This window comes from Emydura macquarii, unplaced genomic scaffold, assembly GCF_026122565.2.
Source record: "Emydura macquarii macquarii isolate MOO-44397 ecotype Brisbane River unplaced genomic scaffold, CSIRO-AGI_Emac_v2 contig_1070, whole genome shotgun sequence".
Lineage (NCBI taxonomy): Eukaryota > Metazoa > Chordata > Testudines > Chelidae > Emydura > Emydura macquarii.
Window position 1 is genome coordinate 1,940,032 of NW_027131207.1, and position 24,330 is coordinate 1,964,361.

Sequence of the window (24,330 nt, forward strand, 5' to 3'; positions counted from 1 at the left end):
AGGTCCAGGTCTTGGAGGTGCTAGCTGCAATTCCTTCTTGAGGTGGAAAGCTGTTTCTCGGAATAGTAACCTTTGTTCTCTTTTAGAAACTTATGGCCATATTCTACCACCAGTACTCACATTAAGAGATACTTTGTTCCACAAAAGTCAATCAACTTAGCCTAAAAACATTGAGATCTTTATTTTAAAAACAGAGCTGAACCTTGCCTGAATTAATATTTCTGTTTTCATCTTCACACAGAACACCTATTGTTTCTATATAGACAGAACAATAGAATAGATAGGGGGTATTCAAGGAAAGGTTGCATCCTTCATCTAGTACTATATTGGGAATATTTAATGTTATTTATTAACTAACTGATTTAATTTGTGTATGAGGAATGATACTGTTAAAATTAAACAATGCTTTTGGTTCACACATCTCAGGAGAGATTTACCCAGGGTTGCAATTTCAAAAACATAAAACAACATATATTTATTAGAACAGGAGAAGAAAAGAGAGAAGCTGGAGGCTTTTTGGAAGGCAAGACAGCTCAGACAAATTATCTGCAACTCATCTATGTGACACAGCCTGAGTACGTCCAGGAGCGTTCACACAGCTGCAGCCTTAGGGATCTGCTATATAGCCAGCTGCCACTGCTATTTGGCATCTGGGTCCTGTGACTGGCATTTCTAACAGCAACAAAAAAAAAAAAAAAAAGGAAGAATGGTGCGATGTGACGTATCTGCATCTGAATAAAATCTCAGCAACCCGTCACTTTTATTTAAAAAAAAAAATTGTTGCAAAGCAAAAATAAAGAGTCATGGAACACAGACATTTGAATGTAAATATGTGTTAAACATCCATTTGTTGTGTTTAACTGTATATAAAATGTTTCCATTGCTGGACAGTGAGCTAACACCATTAATTAACAGTGTGTGTGAAATATGGGCCAGTGAAATATTGTACACCAATATCAATGAAGGCATCCTCAAAAGAAGACCTAGAGGAAATAGTAAACGAGTGGTATGAGCAGCTAAGATGGCACAGGATGAAAATGAGCATGACTAAAACTGTGAGTCAGTAGAGGTGCCACAGAGAAACTGGACACACAGATTAATGGAGTGAGATTAAACCCATTTTACCAGTTCAAGTACCTTGACAGCTGGGTCATGGAAGATGCTGAACTTTAACATAAGATATAGTCTAAATTGGGGAGTGCTGGAAGAGTGTGAAATGACCTCTCAGAAGTAGCGTACGACAAGCATATGCCACTGAGACTAAGAGCCCAACTTCATAGAACAATAGTGTATAAACAATGATGTATGGTAAAGAAGCCTGGAAAATAAAGAGACAGCAGGTTCAACACCGACTGGTGTTTGAGACAAGATGTCTTCGCACCATAGGAAAAGTTACACAGATTTCAAAATGAAACTATTCAGATGGAAGTCAAAGTCCGTGATATGGCTGGCAAAATCCATGAAGAACAACTTTGCTAATTTGCACGCATGCAGAGGATGAATGAAGAGGATCTGATAAAGATAGCATAGCAGGAGAGGGAGATAGGAAAAAGACCCCAAGAAAAGCCAAAGAACCGATAGATGGATTGCATCAAAGATGATAGAAGCAGATGGATCTTACTGCTGCCTCAGACAGATGAAGAGGCTGGATGCTTGCAGGACCCAACCCCAGCTGATGGGATAAGGAGAAGAAGAAGAAAAAGGAGAAATATTGTACATCAATAAGAAGATAAAGGAGGCACATGTGAGAACCGCAAAAGCAGTGCTGTATGCCCACATTCTGAACAGCAGTTTCAGTAATCACCACTCTACCTTCAAAGATTATCTCTGCTAAAAACAAGCAGTAATTTGTGCAGAAGGGCAAGGGGACATAATTTAAATTGCTGAACCAGGAGTCATATGTATACAAATGTGTGGACTTCTCCCCTACACCAAGTCTTGCCCCAGAGACTACTTGTGAATCTAGCCTGAAAAATCTAGATGTTTCATTTATGAAATGTCAAAATGATCCATTTCAACATTTCCAAATTGATTTATTTTTTTCATTTTGACTGAAACAATTTCACTGCAATTGATATGAATTAATGAAATGTTTCAGTCAACCTGAAATTGCATTTTTTTGGCAAAAAATTGTCAGATAAAAAATTTCACCCAGCTCTAGACAGAACTCAAGTATCCTAACTCTGTCCAAGGCCCTTGCCATTAGGCCATGCTGCCCTATGGCGGGCAGGGGTACCATGTGTTTCTTATTTAGCAATTTAGGTTTGTCGCTTCTAGTTTGGATGCTTTCAAAATCATAAAATATACACCAGAATAGGTAGTGAATACTTCCAGGTTTCCACACAGAGGTGGTGACAAGTTCCCTTTATTTGGATAAGATGATTTATCAATAGTTCCTCTATACACCCAGATGGCTCCTTCATCACCATATGACCTGCCTCGCCTCTCCTTTACACAACTAAGAACATTTCAGATATGAGCATTCAGACACAAACTCCCAAAAGGTTTACAAACCATAATGTTTAAGAAGCAAACTGTCTGCTTCCCTTGGATAGATTCTATTTTTTCACCCTTAGTCATTCTAGAATGCTAGAGAAGATTAGGATTATTGAAAGCACTCATCCAAACAGAGACCTTGCTAAGAGAGGATGGAAAACAGTACATTGTTCCTCTGCACATATTTCTTATACCAGTTTCTATATTTTATATTTTATTTTAATGGAAACTAATTTGGGGCCAGATTTTTGCCCTCATTATTCACAGTGAATAGTACTTCACTGTGTGAATAGTCCCAATGGGCTAGATTCTGGCACTCTTGATCATCGGAGAGGGCAGCGAAGGGGGAACTGAAGAACAAGGGAGAAAGTTGTCAATGTGTGTCTTCCAAAAGAGAAAGGAAGAGAACCAATATACCCCAGTGCAGATAGAGGTAGGCAACCACTTCAGGCTCTCTGCAGAGGTACTACTGCTACAAATGCCTTGGAAGAGTCATCTGAGGGAAGGGATCAAATGAAGACCCCATTGACCAGCAGGCCTGGGACGCATTGTCCTAGGGATGGGGGTTCCAAGGCCCCTACTCCCAAGAGTAGGAGAAGGGTGGCGGTGGTCGAGAACTCTCTCCTAAGGGGGACAGAGTCATCCATATGCTGTCCAAACCAGGAATCCTGAGAAGTGAGCTGCATGCCTAGAATTCAGGATGTGACAGAGTCTGCCGGGACTCATCAAGCCATCGGACTGCTACCCATTCCTACTTATGCACACGAGCACGAACGATACTGCCAATAATTACCTTGAGTGGATCACTGCAGACTATGTGGCTCTGGAAAGAAGGATAAGAGTTTGGGGCATAAGTGGTGTTCTTGTCCATCCTCCCTGTTGAAGATAAAGGCCCAGGCAGGGACCATCGAATCATGGAAGTAAATGCGTGACTATACAGATCGTGTTGGCAAAAGGACTTTGGCTTCTTCAACAATGGGCTGATGTTCCAGGATAGAGGATTACTTTGCTGGGATGGGCTCCATCTATGAAATAATGAGAAGAGCATCTTTGGACATTGTCTGGCTAACATTATAAGAAGAGCTTTAAACTAGTTCCCTTGAGGGATGGTGACAAAAATCTGGCTAATATGTATCTAGGCTCAAGTAATGAAGACAAGGGAAAGGGGCTAATTTCTGGAGAAAGGACTAAAAATCACATTAATGTGCACTGGGAAACTTGTAGTGCATTCCAGAAGGGTCCACATCGGCCAGTTAGTATGCGACATGCTAGTGTGGACTAAAATTTACATTCCTCTGGTGTGGATTAAAGCATTGTGTAGACAAGCCCTCATATGGTTTTGAAAATCCCATTGCAGATAGCAAATTGCTTGTAAAGCTATGAATAGAAGTGTTTTTAAAAAACCAACTAGATTACTAATTCTTTTAAGGATTCTGAAGAAAAAATAATTAAAGAGGGCTGCAATTCCTTGTACTCCTGTGAAACCCTGAATAATAACTTATTCATAATATTATGTTATTACAATAGCACCTAGAAGCCCCTACCAAGATCAGAGCCCCACTGTCTTAGGTGCTGTACAAACACATAGAAACAGTCTCTGCCCTCCCAAAGAATTTATAATCTAAATACACATGAAAGGATCATTATCTCCATTTTACTGATAGTAAACTGTGGCATCCAGAGAGTGAGTGATGCCTAGGCAAATCCGTAGCAGAGACAGGAATGAAACCCAGATCTCTCAAGTCCTAATCCAATACCCCCACCACACAACCACTCTCCTTACCAGATTGTCCTATCTTTTCACCCCCACAAATTCAAAGAAGCAATCTTTTATGCCCTAGATATGTTGTCAGAATTCCAACAGGTAATATTCCACATGGTAAAATATTTGTTATTGTTCCCAAAGCTTTTCAACATTCAGTACAGATAAATAGAAAGAAATACTATGAAGATTTTATTTTTATTTTTAGCTAAATACATTGAACAAGTAATTATTTGTTATTTTAGGTAAATACATTAACTATTTTTAGGTAAATATATTGAATTAGTCAGTGAATATAATTTTGTTATAGAAAGCCTTAAAATTTACAGAACTAGACTTTTGCTAGGTCATCTTCTGAATCATTGTATAGATCCCATTTCTGTCATCCTTGCACTATGTAGTACTTTACTCCAAGTAGCTCTGTTGATGTCATACCCATTACTGTAATTTTGAGGTTATTTAATATATAACAAAGTTTTGGGTTTCTTCTAATTTTTTTAATTTCTATTTAATTTAACACTGCACATATTAAGGCTGCCCTTTTTACTTTTGATGGATAATCTAGCACTCTGAAACATTTTAACAGTGATGATGTCACACAAGTCTACATCCTGAGAGAACTGATATCCTCTCGTTTCTCAGCTAAAGCTGTGCGGTTTGTTGCCATTCAGGTTTTAGTCTTGTGTAACATCCTTATTCAGGTCTTTCAAATACTTCACCATGGTCCTCCACTAGAGAGAGACAAGCAAGAATAGGATAATCTACACATAAAGAACAAGCAGATGGAGAAAGAAAATGTCTCTTTTTTTGTTTGTTTATAAGACCATGATCCTGCATTGTGATCTGCCCATGTGGAACCCCGTAGAAAAAAAGGCAGACTGCATGAATGACAGTGCAGGATTGGAGCCTTAAGGGGAAAGTACTAGGAAAGGAGCAAGACAAACATTTTAGTGCTGTAAAATTGCTTACTTCCTTATCCTGTATAAAAATTAATACACGCATTCATAGTGTCTTTATTAAAATACTTTCATTGCACATAGACACAAACTGTTGCAAAGCATAATGAAACACTACAATTTTTATATCTGTTTAGGAAGTCTTACATTGCTGCTTAAACAGTCTCAAAAAGATATAAAGCCTACAAGAACCTATATGATAAAAAGATTTCTGATAACAGATGGCTCTTTAATCTATAAGACACAGGCATAACAAGATCTGATGGCGGAATGATGTTGCTAGACAAATTCAAATTAGAAACAGCGTATACATTTTTTAAGAATGAGGGTAAGTAACCATTGGAAAAATTTACTTTGGGATGAAATGGATTCTCCAATCAGATGAATCAGATGGAATGATTACTTACCTTGTAACTGTCGTTCTTCAAGATGCTCATGTCCATTCAGAATTAGGTGTGTGCATGCTGCATGCACCAGTGCTGAAAATTTTTCCCCAAGTGCTACCCATAGGGCTGGCTCTAGCACCCCTTGCAGTGGCACACATATGAGCTCGCATATAGGGTGCCACCGGCCTCGGCCCCTACCCCCAGTTCCCTCTTGCCAGAACTCTGGAGGAGGGGACGGAGGGTGGATTGTGGAATGGACATGAGCAACATATCTCAAAGAACGAGTTACGAGGTAAGTAACCATTTCTTCTTCGAGTGCTTGCTCATGTCCATTCAGAATTAGGTGACTTACCAGCAGAGCCTCCAGAGGCAGGCAGGAGTTCATAGACATAAAGATTGCAGCACCGCTCTGCCAAACCCCACATCATCCCATGCTTGCTGCGTGATAGCACAGTGGGATGTAAACTATGTATTGAGGACCACGTAGCAGCTCTACATATGTCCTGAATGGGTACATGTGCCAGAAAGGCCGCTGAAGACACCTGCGCCCTTGGGGAGTAGGCAGACAGGGAAGCTGGGGGTATGACCCCCACTTGCTCGTAGCAGGTCTGGATACGGGCCGTAATCCAGAATGAGATCCACTGGGACAACTTCATGCGGTCAAAAATTGCAACAAAGAGCTGCATGGAGCGGCAGAATGGCCTGGTCCTGTCTGTGTAGAAAGCCAATGCTCTCCTCATGTCGAGAGAGTGAAGATGACTTTGGATTTGTGAGGCTTCGGATAAAACACTGGCAGGAATATGTCCCGGTTAACATGAAAGTGGGAAACGACCTTTGGCAAAAAAGCTGGATGGGGACGAAGCAGTACCTTGTCAATGAAGGAAATTGTGTATGGCGACTCCAAGGTCAGGATTCAGAGATCCTCCGTGCCGAGGTGATCACCACCAGGAATGCTATCTTCCAGGACAGATGCATGAGGGAGCAAAAAGCCAATGGCTCAAATGGCAGTGCTGTAAATCTTGAGAGGATGAGGTTTAGATCCCACTGAGGGACTGGGTCCCATATAAGAGGAAAAAGTCTCTCCAGGCCCTTGAGGAACCCAGATGCCATTTTGTGGGAGAAAACCAACCTGCCTTGGATTGGAGGGTGAAAAGCCAAAATCGCCACCAGGTGCACTTTAATAGATGAGAAGGCCAGGCCCTCCTGCTTCAGATTAATCAGATAATCCAGGATCAACTAAATAGGGGATTTAATTGGTGAGATGTTCTGACTCAATGCCCTGCAGGTGAAGTGCTTCCATTTGGCCAAATAAGATACCCTCGTAAAAGGCTTCCTACTTTCTAACAGGATCCTCTGGACTTGGGCTGAGCAATGGCACTTGTTCCTGCTCAGCCATGGAGCATCCACACCATCAGGTGCAGAGTGGCCAGATCCAGATAGAGCAACTGGCCACAGTCTTGAGAGAGAAGGTCTCATCTCAATGGGAGTAACCATTATCAGGCCATTGAGTGTTCTGACAGCATCCTGAACCAATGCTGTCTGGGCCATGCCAGGGCTATCAGGATGAACCATGCTCTGTCCCTGTTGATCTTCACAAGGTATCTGTGTATAAGAGGTATCAGGGGAATAGTGTACAAGAGACCCCTTGCCTACAACAGGAGAAAAGCGTCCAACAGGGAGGCATCCTCTGATCCCAAAAAGGAGCAGTATTGGATGCACTTCCTGTTCTCCCTGGTAGCAAAGAAGTCTACATGGGGAGTTCCCCATCTCTGGAAAATGCTATTGGCCACCACCTCTATCGTGGTGAGAATAGAAGGTCCTTCTCAGATGATCCACCAGCATATTTCTCAAACCCAGTAGATGGATTGCTTCCAGATAGATGTTGTGGCTCACGCAGAACTCCCAAAGATGCAAAGCTTCATGACGGAAAGGTGAAGACCTGGCTCCCCCTTGTCTGTTGATGTAATACATGGTAGCAGTGTTGTCCATCAGGACCCTTACCATGTCGTTGGAAAGGTGAGGTACGAATACCTTTGCAGGCCAGGCGAATCGCCCTGAGCTCCTTGACACTGATGTGGAGAGATGACTCTTCTGTCTAATACCAATGACAGAATCAGTCTGGGGGCCATGAATGGTACCCCTGCTAATACATGCCAAGGTTCCAGGCACCATGACAGGGAGATAAGTACATGGGAAGGGGGATCACGAATACTCTGTCCAAGGAATGTCTGGCTGGAGAGTACACTGTAGCAAGCCACAACTGGAGTGGCCGAAGTTACATCCTGGCATGCCAGACCATGTGCGTTCACACTGCCATGTGCGCTAGGAGACTGAGGCACACTCTTGCTGTAGTGACAGGATAGGCCGTTATTTGGGCTATGAACCCTGACATTGTCAAGAATCTGGTCTTCAGGCAAGAGCGCTTTGACCTGAGTAGAATCCAGGACTGCTCCTATGAACTCTATCAGTTGAACTGATGTTAATATCGATTTTTACTCGTTTATTAAGAGGCCCAGTGACCGACAGGTGTCCCTCATGACCTCGATGCTGCATTGGACCTGCCCTGGAGAACGACCCCAGATCAGCCAATCATCCAGGTATGGAAAAACCTGCACTTCTCTGCATCTGAAGTGGGCCGCCACTACTGCCATGCATTTGGTGAATACATGCAGCACGATGGAGAGGCCAACGGTAGGACTGCAAATTGGTAGTGTTGGGCGCCCACAGTAAATTGCAGGAATCTCCTGTGGCCCGGGAAGATTGCAGTATGAAAACAGGCATCCATTAAATCATGAGCAGCATTCTATTCGTCCGGATCCAGGGAGGGGATGATAGCTGCCAGGGTGACCATATGAAATTTTAGCTTTTTGAGGAATCTGTTCAAAGCATGTAGCTCTAGAATGGGCCACAGCCCTTTTCTTTTTTTGGGAATCAGAAAGTAACAGAGGTAAAATCCCATTCCCGCTCAATGCTTGAGGGACCTCATCCACCGCGGCCACATCCAGCAGGTCCTGCACCTCCTGAACAAGGAGTTGCTCGTGAGAGGGGTCCCAGAAGAGGGACAGGGAGGGAGAGTGGAAAGGTGGAAGTGAAAGAAACTGGAGGATATGGCCAAAAGCCACTGTGTTTAGAACCCAGCGGTCCATCATTATGGTCCTCCAAACAGGGAGAAAAGATGCTAGGTGGAAAGAAAATAAATGGGAACTTGGATCCTGAATGAAGAATGGTAGGTTGCTCTCGGGTGCACCTTCAAAAAGCTTCACTTTCCCCTGAGGCATGGCAGGTTGGTCCCGATCTTGAGGCCAAGGCTGGTGAATTGCCCCGATGGTTCTTATAGTTCTTGTGCCCCCCATAGGGCTCCAACTAGGGCTGACCTCCAAATCGCTGCTGCAGAGAGGGCCTGAAGTGTCTCCTGGAAGAAGACAGAGGGTAGAGGCCCTACGATCTCAAAGTAGCCCTGGAGTTTTTGAGTCCATGCAGACTGGCATCCGTCTGGTCCACAAAGAGGGTGGAACCGTCAAACAGAAGGTCCTGGATTGATTGTTGGACTTCTGTTGAAAGACCAGATGATTAGAGCCAGGGCGCTCTCCTCATTGACACCATGGAAGCCATCACCGATACTGCCGAGTCTGCTGCACCTGTTGCCGCCTGTAAGGAGGCTTTGGACACTGTTTTCCCTTCCTCCAGGACTGCTTCAAACTCCTGCTTGGAGGACTGTGGGAGGAAGTCGGCGAACTTTTCCAGCAACTGCCAGATATTGAAATGGTAACGACCCAAAAGCACCTGCTGATTGGACACTTTCAGCTGTAGGCTCGCTATTGAATACACTTTGCGACCAAATATATCTAATTTCTTAGTCTCTTTATTTTTGGACATTGAACTCATTTGTCCCTGCCTATCACGTTTGTTGACTGCCATCATAACTAGTGAACATGGGGACGGATGCGTGTATAGGTATTCAAACCCCTTGGTGGGCAAATAATATTTCTTCTCCACCCGCTTAGATGTGAGGGGGAGAGAAGCTATATGTGAGCACACATGCGTGCCTCTGCAAAGGACGCTAGAGCCGGCCCTACGGGTACTATTAGGGAAATATTTCTGGCACTGGTACATGCAGCATGCACGCACCTCATTCTGAATGGACATGAGCAAGCACTCGAAGAACTGGATATATTTCAAAAAGATTTGCTGCAGTTCAACCACGTGCTCACAGTGCAGGAATCTCTTGATGAAATTCTCTAGCCTGCATTAAGCATTAGGTCAGACTAGATTATTGTAATAGTTCCTTCTGGCCTTAAAAATACATGAATTCAGTCCTAAACACAGTAACAATGTATTCCTAAACAAAGTCTGAACTTAAAAAGAGCTCAAACCATAATTTCAAAATGAAACATAATTTGTTTCTTTCTATTTGAGCAACTGTATTTTTCTGTCATTCTTCGCTAGTTTTCATTTATCCTCTTCAGACCTCATTACGTGGCCACCTGTACTTTTAGAGCTGAGTCCAATGCTCCATATATTTCCTCACATTCCTGCCCTAATACATCCCCACTCATTGGATCATCCCTCAGACAATGATGTGGCAGCAGCAATGGAGATAAATCATCACTTGCTTTATTTTAATTTTTAAAGTCTTGTAGCTATTACTACTCTGTAGTTTGGAAAGACCTACTTAGAAAAGAGAGGTTACCTACCTTTTATAACCAGACCTCAAGATGTGTGGTCCTTCTGTGTATTCCATTGTGGTGTATGTGCCATGCACCTGAGACTGGAAAATTCTTTCTAGTTGTGTCCATTGGTCCATGCCTGTGCTCTTTCTCTCCATATGCTCTGAGACAAGGGTATGAGAGGTTGTACGGAATGACCACCTCTCCAGTTCTTTCTCAACATGAATCATCTCCATGATCCAAAGCAGAGGGGAAGGCAGATGGGCAGCAGAATACAGATATGAATCACACATCTTGAACTCTGCTTATGGACAGCAGGTAACCCCTCTTTCTTCTTTGAGTGCCAGCAACTATGTGTATTCCACTGTGGGTGACTCATGAAGGTGGGGTGCGAGGACCCTTGCAGTAGTGAGGACAGAATGGCCACAAAGCCAAAGGATATGTCAGCTGAGGAGGAGTGCACCTGGGAATAATGTCTTGTGAAGGTACGAAGAGAACTCCATGTGGCCGCTTTACATATGTCAATGAGAAGCACCCCAAGGTGAAGGTACCAAAGCATCCTGTGCTCTGGTGGAGTATGCCCTCACTCTGTGTGGTAGGGGAGTCTCTGACAACTGTTACAAACTTAATTCAACTTAAACAGTCTTTGGGATGAGATGGCTTGCCCTTTCATGCGTTGCACAAGGGCAACATAAAGCCTGGGTGTCACACTGACATAGTCAAACAGGATTTATCTTATGGAAGGTCTACACTACCACTTAATGTTGATATAAATTACATCGCTCAGGGGTGTGAAAAAGCCACCCCGCTCAGTGACTCAAGTTACACTGACCTAAGCGTCAATGTGGACAGTGCTATGTCAGTAGGACAGCATCTCCTGCCGACATGGCTATCGCCTCTCACACAGGTGGAGTAATTATGCCAATCGGAGACCTCTCTCCTGTCTGCATAGAGCGTCTTCACCAGATGCACTATAGCGGCGCAGTTGTATCAGTGCAGCTGCGCAGATGTAGTGTTTTTAGTGGAGACTAGCCCTCAGGATCACACAGAGTAACCTCTGAAAGGGTTTTGTTCTGAAGATAGAATGCCAATGCTTGACACACGTCCAAGGAGTGGCGTCTCTTGTTATCCATTGGTGGTATGGGGTTTACAAAACAAGACAAGTAAGTGTATAGATTAATTCATGTGGAAATCAGAGACTACTCTGGGGACAAATTTAGGGTGGACTTTTAAGGAAAGCTTATCCTGATGGATTTTTTTCTATATATAGCTGCTGGTGTTGTTCTTGACATTTTTCCTGTATCTGCCTAACTGTGAAAATCATGTCAGTGGTGCCTTGTAATGGTCATTGGGATAAAGCCACATTGGAACTCTGGGAGTGCTTCCTCTGCAAGAGGGAGCAGACGATTGAATGAGATTCTAGCAAGAATCTTTCCAGCGATGGAGAGGAGTGCAATGCCTTGATAATTGCCACTATTGGCTGTATCTCCCTTTTTAAAAATGGTGACGATGTTAGCATTGCATAAGTCAGCAAGGATTTCTTCAGTGCACCAGATTTTGAGGAATAGCAAATGGAGCTTGTTTGTCAGTGTTTCTCCCCCCGCTTTCAGTACTTCAGCTGGTATATCATCAGGATCTGATGTTTTATTGTTATTTGCTTAATTGCTTTACAAACCTTCTCAGGTGTCGGGATTGGTGAGAGTTTCCCAGACTGGGTCCTGAGGGATGGAGTTGATGGTGTTGTCAGTCACAGTCAATTCTCGATTTAGAAACTTTTGGTAGTATTCCTTCCAGTGCTCTTTGATGGATTCATTATCTTTAAGAAGTGTATTACCATCTTCAGATATCAGTGGTGTGAGGTTACATGAGCTTAGTCCATACAAGGTCTTTGTCTCACAGAAAAAGCTCCGCATATCGTGTCTGTCAGCAAATGCTTGGCTTTCTTTTACTTTGTCCTCCCACCATTTGTTTTTGATTTCTCGGATCCTCCTTTGAACCTCAGCTGGACATGAAATGCCAGCACCAGCACTTTCTACGGAAGATCCTCAACATGAAGTGGGAGGATTGCCATACTAATATCAGTGTCCTCACAGAGGCCACATTTTCAGTATTGAGGCCCTGATTATCCAGCATCAGCTGAGGTGGAGTGGGCACTGCGTGCATACCTGGTTCACACCTATCCAAACAATTGCTGTATGCCCAACTCACCAAAGGAGAAAGGAAACGGGGAAACCAAAAGAAATGCTTCAAAGGCATGCTTAAAACAAACATCAAGAGATGTGGCATCAACATCACATACTGGGAGACAGTAGCCCAAGATAAGGCTAACTGGTGAAGACTGATCAGAGAAAGAAACATCGTTTTTGAGGAAAATCGTCTTACCATGGTTGCAGAAAAATGCCAGAAAAGAAAGGACAGACAACTGTCATGCAGCAATCGAGGCCCAACCCTGCCTCCTGACAACACCTCTAACATCTGCTAATGAGTCTACGGTTCAAGGATCGGACTCCTCAGTGACCAATGGAGGCATATAAAATGAAACCCATGAAAGAGATCATCCTCAACTCAAGGGATCACCAACGATCCTTATGAAATATGGCATAAGGTAGGCCAGCCATCAGGGCCGCCAATTTGCTACACTTCTAGCTGAAGTGATGGCCACTAGGAAGGTGACCTTGAGACACTTCCTCCAGGCGTCCTGAAATGTAAGTCACCTTGTGACCCCTCTGCCTCAGTGTGAGAGATTAGCTGTTGCTAAACTGTGTGTCAGCTCCCTGACACTCCAGTCTGCTATCCAGCCCAACAAACTCTTCAGGACCCTGCCTGCCCTACTTCACCTGGCAGGTAACCATTGGTGCACTTCAGTTCCCGAACTCCCTTGAAGAGTGTTACTCTGCACTAGACAGCTCCTGTCACTGGACACTCACAGAAACGACCAAGTCCATGGTCTCCAAAGAGACAGAGTAGTCACCAAACTGTTAGCTCAGATGAGGGTGCGCCCTTTACTTTAATATATTGCACTGACATGAGCTTATAGTAAAACCCAGAATTCATTTATTAATACAGAGCAGAGATTTAAGTGATCCTAAGCCAAGTTAATAGAAATAGAAAATGGTTACAAAAATAAAACAAAAGTATAATATGCTTTCTAATGACTAAACTGAACAAGCTACAATCCCTTGATGAAAGCAGTTTTCTCACTTTCAACAACCTTTTCTGCAGAGCTTGAGGATTTTCAGTTAAATCAGGATTCCGATTTTTCAGAATCATTCCCCTCTGCCAGGAATGTTCCTCAGTGACATGGATAATAAAATGTCCTTTCTCTTCTCCTTTTGTATTTCCCAAAATCTACTGTCTTTGTTTCCAAAGTCAGGATGAATCCCTGGAGTTCAGACTCCAGTGTTTTCCCATGCTGATTTCCCATCTCTCTGTTCATTTATTTTTCCTGTTGATTCAATATGCAAATAGAATTACCATTGTCTGTGGCTAACCCTGCTTAATTTCCATTAGAGACAAGGAGATAATTGCCTTTTCCTTCTGGCTGGAAAAAAAACTTGTTTTTTCCCTTTGGTTACAGATTTTAAAGCATACTATCAGTAAGTGTTCATAATTCCTCATATAGCATTAATGCACACATTTCACAATGATATTAATGATCAGTGTGTTATAAATTTTCACTTGATGCCTGACATAACGTTCTTTATAGATAAATATAATGACAGCAATGTGTTAGATGTAGTGAGTTTTTCAGGCCTGATAGAAGTTGCTGTTATATGGCAGTGAACCCTCTACCAGTAGGCACTGAGGAGGTCTTAGGGTCACAGACCTTCACAGATAAATGGGACAGTGAGTACGTCCCTAGTCATTCAAATTCAGTTTAGTGCCGAAAGGACCAGGTTAAGATTAGGAATATAAAAACCTAACAGTTTAAATGATAATCCGCTGTTTAAATGTTTTAAACTGCTGATTATGTTTAAACTCGAGGGGGGGGAGCCACTGGGCTCCCCCAAGCCAGAGTAGCTGAACAGTTCCAGCTCGCAGGGAGGCGCAGAGCCCAGCGCAGCTCTCCCCACAAGTGCAGGGTGTGGCGGGGAGATGGTAGCCTCAGCTAGGCTCGGCTCGGCTCAGCTCCCCACCAGCGAGAGCCGCCCAGCTACGGCTCTGTGGTGGAGGAGCCACAGCTAGACAGCTCTCGCTTGGCAGTGAGCACGGCTTCCTCCATCACCCCCGCGTTTAACCATTTAAATGTGCTATTTTTAGAACGTTTAATGGATTTTTTTAAAACAAATTTTTACATCTCTAGTTAAGATCCCAAGCTGTAGTACTTTTAGCTACTGAAGGGGGAAGGTTCTGTGTAAACCCTACAGATATGCACAAAAGTGGAGCTGGTGGGGTGAAGGGAACTACCATGCACATCTATTCTTTGTCCTGACACCAAGATGGAGAGTCTTGTACCTGCAAGGGATCATAACTCTCTTGTTTATAATGTGCTTGCTTGGTACATAAACCATCCGAAGCCAGCTTGTAGGAAGCAGAACTGAGTCTTGCAAATGGGATCACGTAGGTGCAAGGCACCATGTGACCCAGGAGGATGAGGATGTCTTAACCAATGTTTGTGGACTCTTTCTGAACTGATTGATCAGATTGTTCATTGATTGATACCTGTATGGGGAGATAGGCTCTGGCTCGGAGTGAGTCTAGAGTTGCTCCAATGAAATCTATGGTGTGTGTTGGAGCTAAAGTGGACTTTATGCAGATTCCTAGTGACATTAGGAGAGTGAGTAAGGTTGATGCCATTATCTCTTGAGAAGATTTCCCCAACAGAAGCCAAGCATTTGGATATGGCAAGACTATTGAGCAATGGCAACAGAAGTGTGCTGCCATTACTGAGAGCACCTTTGTGAATGCTCTGGGCATTGCTGCCAGTCCAAAGGGAAGCACCCTCTATTGATTGTGATTTGTACCTATCACAAGCCTCAGGAACTTCCTGTGAGAGGAAAGGACGTCTAAGAATGTCTATGTGGAAATAGGTATTCTTCATGTAGAGAGCTGTGAACCATTCCTTTTTGTTTAGAGGTGGGATTACCAATGCCAGAGTAACCATTCTGAATCCTAGCCTTCGCATAAAGATATTGAGGTGACAGAGGTCTAGGATGAGTCTCCTTTTTCCTTGGGGATCAGGAAGTATTTCGAATAAAATCCCTTTCTATGATAGTGGGTTGGTACCTGTTATGTGGCCCCTCATTAAAGTAGAATAGTGTACTTCCTTGTAGGGTGGTGCTCCCAGTAAACAAGGCTATCCTAGAGCCTTCTAAAGCAGAGTGTCATACTTCAGCTGTATGCACAACTAGACCTAAGAGGGCAGAGAAGAGACACTTTATTCCAGCTAAGGACGCAGAGTTCTTGTTTACTCATCCTGCCCCAAACTCCTTGGTGATGCAAACCACCATGGAAAGGAGCAAACAACAGCAAAGCAGATCTGAAGTTGTGAGATGACTCCTCGACTTCCTCCACAGGGATCTCGAGCACGTCAACAACCATTCTTAATAGCTCCTGGAGCTGTTTGTGATCATCTGGGGAGGAAGATGATATAACTAATGGGACTGGTGGTATCGCTGGATCCAGCTATTCTTCCTCTTCTTCCATGGGCTCCAGTGGGAGCTCTGGCAGGTCTCTCAGAGGACAGAGAATATATGATTCTCTACAGGGCCTCTGAGTAATGAGTTTATAGTATTCATGGTCCCCAATATGGCCAAGAGAGCTAAATTTCTCCAGTAGTCCCCAAGACATGGTGTACCAACGGTCCTAGGGGGTTGGACAGTATCCCACCCAAAGCCAGGAAATTCTGTATCTCATAGCTGTACTAACCTCCCTCGGTGGGGCGTGATGTCCATCCTCAATGTTGGATGCTTTTGACAAAATGTAGGGGCCATTTCTAAAAGTGATGCCCTCGATACCATGGGTATCTTGCTGGCGGATGGTAGTGGAATTGGGTCTCTCTCCTCATAGTAATTCATGCCAATGGTGTCAAAATCTCTCTGGTGAGAACCAGTTCCAAAATGAAGGGAGAGTGCGGATCGGAGAGATAGTGATATCCTCTGTGGTTGTATACCTCTCCCCTGATGAGGGATGAAAATTCTTGTCTCCCCATACCAATGGAGCAGGTGTAGGAAGTCATAGCTTCTTTACGCAAGCATGATCGTACCATTGGTGCACGTGACTCTTTGTATCTTTTCTTTGCTGGCACCATCAGTTTTGGAGATCGAGACTCACAGTGTTTCTCCTGGCTCAGTACCAATGGTGAAGTGGTAGCAGCCAGTATTGAAACTAAAGTCATCTTAGCCCTCCATGTCTGAGCATCTGTACTGAGGGTCTTTGGGGATCAGTACTTAAAGTGTGACAATTCAGCCAACTCAGGAGGAGTTGAGGAGGAAATCTTCATCTTAGAGGAGGACTTGGAAAAACACTTCTCTCTTGACTTTAGAGACTGCTTTTCATGAGTCCAGGAGTCCTTAACTCTATTTCTATTCACCCCTGTGACAGAAGCCATGGTGCCAAGAGGTGTGCTTCTCAAAGCCTCAGACTGCGGTACAGTAGAGGTACCTGCCTGGCCTGGGTCAGACTGAGGTTTCATCACTTGTTACATAAGATGTTTTCTGAGCCTCAACTTCCATGACTGGTGACTCTGTCTGGGAAAGGAGCAGCAGATGCTGTATTTGGCAGAGATGTGTGCTTCTCCCAGACAGTACAATGATAGTCATCACTAATTGGGAAGGCTTGAGGGAAGGAGAGAGAATTTTTTAGTCCTAACATTGCAGGCATAGCTCAATCTCCACACTAGAAAGAGAGCAGGAGGAACTCCAAAAGGGGAAATTGATTCCCCAGTTCCCAACTGAATACAGGACTATGGTAAAGGATGCGTGGTGAGCTTCATGGACCACAGAGAAAGTGACAAATAATTATCTTTTTTTGAATCCCACTCAACGTCAATCCGGGTTTGATTTACCACAAAGGCAATCTTCTGAACTGGTTTCATACCGGACATGGAATTTGTGCTGCAGTGGAATTTTGGTGGTCTTTTAAAGACAATCCTCTATGTTGATGTAGGCAGCCACATACCATGACACATAATGTTGAGGACTGCAAAATGACACAACTTCCTGGAAGTCTTTGTGCCTTGAACATCGTTGATAAGAATGCTGTGGCTTGGCTTGACAAGAGTGCATACGCCAAATAAATAATAAATAAACTGACTATACTAAAATGATCTAATTTAAAAAATCACATTATTTGCAGATAAGGCCAGAGGATGAGATTTGAGGACAGTGGAGATTTGAGGACCCTGGACCATGCAGCAGTAAAAAGGAACTGGAGAGATGGACACTCTGCACCACCTATCACACCCTCGGTTCAGACCACAAGGAGACAGAGCTGGGGATGGAAGGTTGTAGGGCCGTGCAGCAACCACTTTCTACCATGTCTGGGAAGATAGCTGTGTGGAAGGATCATTACCTTTTGCTTTGTAGTTGCACTCCTAAAGTCTTCCTTTATTGATGGATCAAGGAATTAATCCAGGGCTTGGAAGCTACATTACCTGCCTCCTCCATAGGTTCCCAAGCCACATCCTACTGAGGAGTGTTTGTGTAAACACCATAAAATTAACCTTGTGGACACTTCTGAGCCTTTGCCTGTGTATTCTACCATGGGAGGGTATAATATGGCTCTTAAACTTGCATTAATATTCTGAAAAAAAGGTTGTCAGTGTCCGTATGAAAGCTAGGCACTCTCCATTAAGATTGTATTAACTCAAAAATGAATCAATATTCTTTTTTCTCCTGCCAACTCTTAATTAAACAGATAAATAAATAAGGCTGTGGAAACTGGATTTGGAAAGGTCAAAATTCCCAAAGATAAGCTTTTATTGACATGTTGCTGAAGAAATAAAATAATGCTTATTAATTTAATGAATATACCTTTTCAGTTAACTGGAGAAAAATTCCACAGCCCATAATGGATCTTAATTTATGTTTGTGTCTGATTCATGTAATGAAATGTAGTTTTCACACACTGTCAGAAAGGTTTATTATAACAGTAAACAGTAAGAGTTATGAAAAGAAAAATGCCCAAAGCACAGAATGAGCACAAGAAAGGAATTCTGGTCTGTGGACCCCTGGGAGTCCGCAGACGATGTCTAAAATTTCCAAACTGATCTGCAACTCTATTCAAATATTTTAGGGATCTGCAAATGAAAAGAATGTTGAAAACCACTGATTTAAATAGTCTAACCTCTCTCAATCCTACAAGGTGCTCCCAATGTCCCATTTCCCCATTCCCATCTCTCTCCTGATGCTTCCAAGAAAATTAATTGGACACGGAAGTATCCTTTTGAATCAGCAATTTAAATCATTTATCTGCTCCTCTAAAAGATGATGGATGGGTAGACTCTACTTTACAGATGTCAGTTTTTATATTGTAATCCATGTTGTTAGTATTAGGTGTAATAAAATGAAATGAAAGAAAAAAAAAGGAAAATTTAGAATATGAGGAAAAATTATCTGAGAACAGTGATCTTTTAAGATTTACAAGACAAAAGTCAAGAGGTAAAGCTCTATTGTTTGTGACTTTTAAAATTAATCTGGACAAATCTTGAGAAAATGTACTGTGGGCCACAATCCTGAATTTCATTGGGATGGCCTAGATCAATGACTCTCAACCTTTCCAGACTATTGTACCCTTTGCAGGAGTCTGATTTGTCTTTGTATCCTCAAGTTTCACCTCATTTAAAAGCTACTTGGTTACAAAATCAGACAAACATACAAAAGCGACACAACATACTATTACTGAAAAATTGCTTACTTTCTGATTTTTACCATATAATTTTAAAATAAATCAATTGGAATATAAATATTATACTTACATTTCAGTGTACAGTATATAAAACAGTATACACAAGTGATTGTATGAAATTTTAATTAGTACTGACTTTGCTAGTGCTTTTTACCTAGCCTGTTATAAAAGTATGGAAATATCTAGATGAGTTGATGTACCTCCTGGAAGACCTCTGCGTACCTCCAGGGGTACACATACCCCTGGTTGAAAACCACTGGCCTACGTGATCAAATTTTGTTCTATCCCTAACAACATGCATAGCCAACATTTTCAAACCTGCGTGCCTAAAGTTAGATTGCTACATGTACAGGTTGTCTCCTAAATACAAGAAGAGCAATTGGGAAAAGTTGACTTCAATGAATTTGTGGGTGCTCAGCATTTTTGAAAGTCAGTCCTCTTTTCTTAGAAGCCTATCTATGGCTGTACATCCAGGGCTGAAAATTTTCCATCTATAATTCTAAAGGCCTCATTAGACACTCTTGAAATCAATTAGAATTTTGCTATTGACTTCAATAGCAAGATCAAAATCAAGGATCAAGGCCAAGATTTTCAGGAGGAGGAGCCTGTGATTAATAGCAAAAGTTGATCTGAGACAGACACATTGGTCATTTTGGTATGTGTGTGTTTAATATTCTGTATGCACATAACTAAAAAGTCAGCCTAGGTTTTTAAAGTTTCACTGAATGTTTGTTTGGGCCCTGAGGGGAGTCGCAGCTGCCTTTCAATCTGTGCTTGAGTCTCAAAAAGACTAATGATGATGTTCATCAGGAACAGAGCAATTTCCTCTGTCTGTCTACTGCTACTCCTGAATAGCTTGATGCTCTCTAGGGAAATACTGTGGCTCAGTTGCTTTGTACCTAAGCAAGTGGATCTCTGCCAAAAATTATGAATTATCCGTAAAACAGGCTGAATAGACAGGTATTCAGCGACAACTTACAAAATGTTCAGCTTAGTCAATGCTGGGGAGGATTGTCAGGCACTCATGAAGGACCAAACAAAACCAGGTAATTGGGCAACACATGGCAGATAAAATTGAATGCAGACAAGTGCAAAGTATTTCACAATAGAAGGAACAAATTAAACTACCAAAGTTCTGGATCAGTGTAATTTTTAGGAAAGAGATCTCGTCAACTCACCTAAAGATATTGGCTAGGGGGGAAAAATAAAAGTAAAACAGAAAACGTTATTACAAATGTGAAACTGTGCTTAAAAATGACAGGGCAGAAGTATTAACAGTCACAAGCAAGAGAAGGGCAAAACAATTATTGCAGACATAAGGGAAGGGAGATTTTCATAAGAGCCCTTTGCGGGGAGAGGGGTGTATTGTGCCTAGCAGCATCAGGCCTGAATCATGATTTGGGTCCCTAGGTATTAGAGCAATGCAACTAATAAAAAGAATAGGCGGTATTTAAAAAGATATGGGCTGAATTCAGCACCAGAATATAAGAAGGCACAACCCTGATTAACTCCAATGGGAGTGTCTAGTTAGGCCAGTGCTGAAGAGGATAAGACACTAGTATAGTTGAGGGTCAAGCACTCTGTCCAATAATACAACAAGAGGTGATTCAATTAAAGGAAAAGGTAACATCACTGGCCAAGATTTTTGTAAAATAAAAGCCCCAAATTAAGCTCTTAAGTCTTTATTTAGACACCTATATAAATGGCCTGATTTTGAATAGTGCTGAGAAAGCAGATCCCATTGAAGTTGATTAGATTTACTGGATGGTTAGCACATTTGAAAAATCACACAACTTATTCTGGAGCCTAAAAAAGCATTTAGGAGCCTAACTCCAGGTTTCTGTTTTTGAAAATCTTGCCCATTAGCTGTAAATTATTTTTAAAATGAAAAATATAAGAAAGGAAATACAATGTTATACAATGTACAACTCAGATGGAAATCTCGCTGCCTCAGGAAACAGACAGTTAGCTTTGTAATTTTTTTAAGTAACGAACATGTATATGAATAAGGATAACATCTGCATGTACTCATACTGTAATTCAAACTACGAAGGCCATCAGACTTCATGCTTCACATCATAAATGGATAGCCAGCTGGGATCAGAAATTCTGTCATTTCTGGTATAGCACTGAATAATTGTCCAGGAAAATTATTAAAGTTTAACTTTTCTCTAATAGACCTGGCATAACCCCCTGATAATGACAAGATCCTGGATGAGATGGAGATACATTGTACCTTCCTAAATTATGGCAGTGAAATCCTGGCTCCACTGAAGTCAGTGGGAGTTTTGCCAAGGACTTTAGTGAAGCTCGGATTGCACCCTGGAAAGCTGTTATTTAAGAAGGTAAAATGCAGATACTCCTGTTCCACAAGGTTAAAAACTATACAATTATTACATCTAAATAGTTATTAATTATCCACTGTAATCATATAGTTTGCAGGACACAGAATCGATAAGATTTCCTCCTGGCAATGGATGAAGATCAGGTGCCCTGGTCACATTATTAGATGAATCAGCTCCTCTGGACCATTGATTATCAAGGAGGTGCTTTTGACTTGCCTGATCCCTAGCATGGAGGAATAGAGCTACACATTATTTTCTCTCAAAGAAGAAACTGAAGTACTTCTGATCAATCATTTGCCTTCCTAAATTTCCAGCATGTCTAGGTTTATCAGCATGTCACTGGTTTCCACTCTGTCACCCTTCCTGTTCAATGTGTAAACGAGGCCATTAGAAGGGTTAGTAAGGAGATACAGATTGAATTGTTTCAGTATGCCGATGAGACTTTACAGAGCTCTTTTGATGGGTATATGATATGGGAAGGGCTGAAATGCTTAGTGCAAAGGGAATTCTTGGGGAAACCGAGAGATGGATATTTTAGTTATGTTTTCTGAGTAAGGGTTGGGTTTTGTAAGCTCAGCTGCTGGTTTTCTGAGGTCTGTGTTATAGCTTGTGTTATTGTTAGGGACCGTAGTTTTAATATTGTTGCCTCTTCAGGCTGACTGGAAAGCTAAAATGTAGGGCCTTGTGGGGTAGTTCTGGCTGGATGAGAGATTGGTGACACTGTAAGCCAATTCCTCACAGGTATATACACAAAGTCCCATTTTCCCAAGCAAGAATAGTCAGGTACAGGCAGCTTCTTTTCTCAGAAACTCCATGTGAGTCCCTCCAGCTCCTACTGTGCTCTCTGACTTTGCTTCCTTTCAGGGTCACACAACTGCTACTCCTGGCTTAACCCCTCAAACCCACACTGCCTGCCACTAGCCCATATCCTCTGTGTTTTGAATCTCTAGGGACACCCTGTAAGTCCACACCACATGCTCGGACCAGGTGGCATGGGCCCCTACCCTCACAACATCCCTCTGAATGGTCCCCTGTCTGTATTTGTCCTTTCACTAGAGTGTTTTTTTCCTATCGTAATGACTCATACAGGTGGCCCCCCTACAAGAAAAGAAGAATGAACGGAGCCAGAAGAGGGCCTTGCTAGTCTCAAGTGCGTGCCTGCAGTTTGCCTGGCTACTACAGAAACCTAGAAGGCCAAATTCTCTGTTGGTGTAAATCCAGTGAAATCAATGGAATTACACCAATAGAGAATTTGTCCCATGGTGAAGAGATCAGGTTGGAGCTTCTGAAAGGTTGGTTATTTTTCTGTAAGTTAACAAGGTCACCATTTGCAGAGGAGAACTGGCCCCCACAGTGGTTAAATAAGCAAGAGTATATTTTTTCACACTGTTAAGCTTTTTCCCTTACTGCATGGTGGTCTGAAGTGCCAATAATGCTTCCAGAGCTTCTGAAACCACCTGGAGAGTCAATAAGCCACAGAGAGAACAGTACTCAAAACTGTATGGTGTATACAGTGCCACTGCAAGCAGTAAAAAAGTTCAAGAGCTCTGAGGACAAAGCTAGGAGGATCCAGATTTGTAAGGAACTGGTGAAGGGCAGTGCTGAAAAGAGAGGGGTGAGTAACTGTCTCTGGAAGGATAGGTTTATGAGTCTAAGTGCCAGCTCATTATTTCTGACTGATATTGGCCTGCTGGTACACTCTCCACTTTAGAATTTGCCTCTAGTGTACACCATTTTAAAAACCATTTTTAATGAATGAGATTCCCTCCTGTTCCATTTCTATCTTGTTTTTGGCCATGTGACTCACTATTTTGACCTGTAAATAAGAAGGTGGCATCATCTGAAACAATTTAGAAACACAAATAATAGGGATAAGAAGGTTATAGGTGAGCACTAGGAAGGAAGAGCTGAAAATGACTGGTATAAGTAGAGAAGTAGGGACTGGGAAATGGAAAGTAGAGATAATGGTGAAGACATTAGGCAGGAATGGGATCTGAACAACAGAAATGATCCCAAGCCGACTGAAGTGAAAGGGCAACTTTCCATTAATTTCAAAAGATATGAGATCAGGACCAAAGAAAGCAAAAAGATAGGCCAAAAAAGACATGAAAACATTCCAGAGAGAATTTCAGAGGACAAAAAAATCCAACACACTTAAAAAGGTGTTATATGAAGGTAGAGTGAGGAAAATCCATGAACGTGCAAAGACCAAAGATGACTCAAGATACAGATGGGAAAAATAGTGGAAGATAGGAAAAGGAAAGGGAAAGAAAAAGCCTACCGCAACACAGTAAATTATTTCCTGCCATTTCAGGGAAAGTTTGTTTCTTTCAGCATTTTGAAGCTATGATTTAATCAGGGGTTGGCGGTTTCCATTTAAAACCTAATTCAAGTTACTTTTGCCTCTTGGCCAGCAAGGACATGACACTCCCTGCCAGGACAAACAAATCCTTTGGACACAATATGTCCCCTTTATTTTCTTTTTTGAAATGTGACAGCTACAAAGTTAACTGACAGAGTAGATGCCAAAGGAAAGGCTATCATGGGACCCGGCTCGTCAATGTGTATGTATCCTTTCCAACCACAAAAATCCTGTGGAATGATCAAGGAGTCTGTTTCCACTGGCAGGATTATATATTTATGCCTCCATTTGAGAATCTACCTGAACAGCAACTAAATAAAAACTAAAACTGGAAGAGATACGCAGAGTGGCAAGCCAGATGGTTCTCATATCAAAAGAATGTCTAATTTTCTGACCATGAAATCAACATGAATTTGTGATCAATTTTGCATTGGAAATGAAAGAGTGAAATAAAAATACAGGCTGTTCCCACAGATATTTACTGTACATTGACATTAAATAAATAAGGA

General features: G+C 42.3%; 1 protein-coding gene across 4 annotated transcripts in view; it reads right to left on the reverse strand.

The window, feature by feature from the left end:
• ZBED1 (zinc finger BED-type containing 1) overlaps positions 1–24,330 on the reverse strand; it is a 229,456-nt gene that overhangs the window by 121,656 nt on the left and 83,470 nt on the right. The window contains exon 4 of one of the 4 annotated variants that reach the window (XR_010919270.1): positions 3,419–3,521. The exons of the other annotated variants lie outside the window; for them this stretch is intronic. The gene's annotated coding sequence lies outside the window, so the exon portion shown is untranslated. Of the gene's footprint in view, positions 1–3,418; positions 3,522–24,330 lie in introns of those variants that run through there. 4 annotated transcript variants of the gene reach the window in all.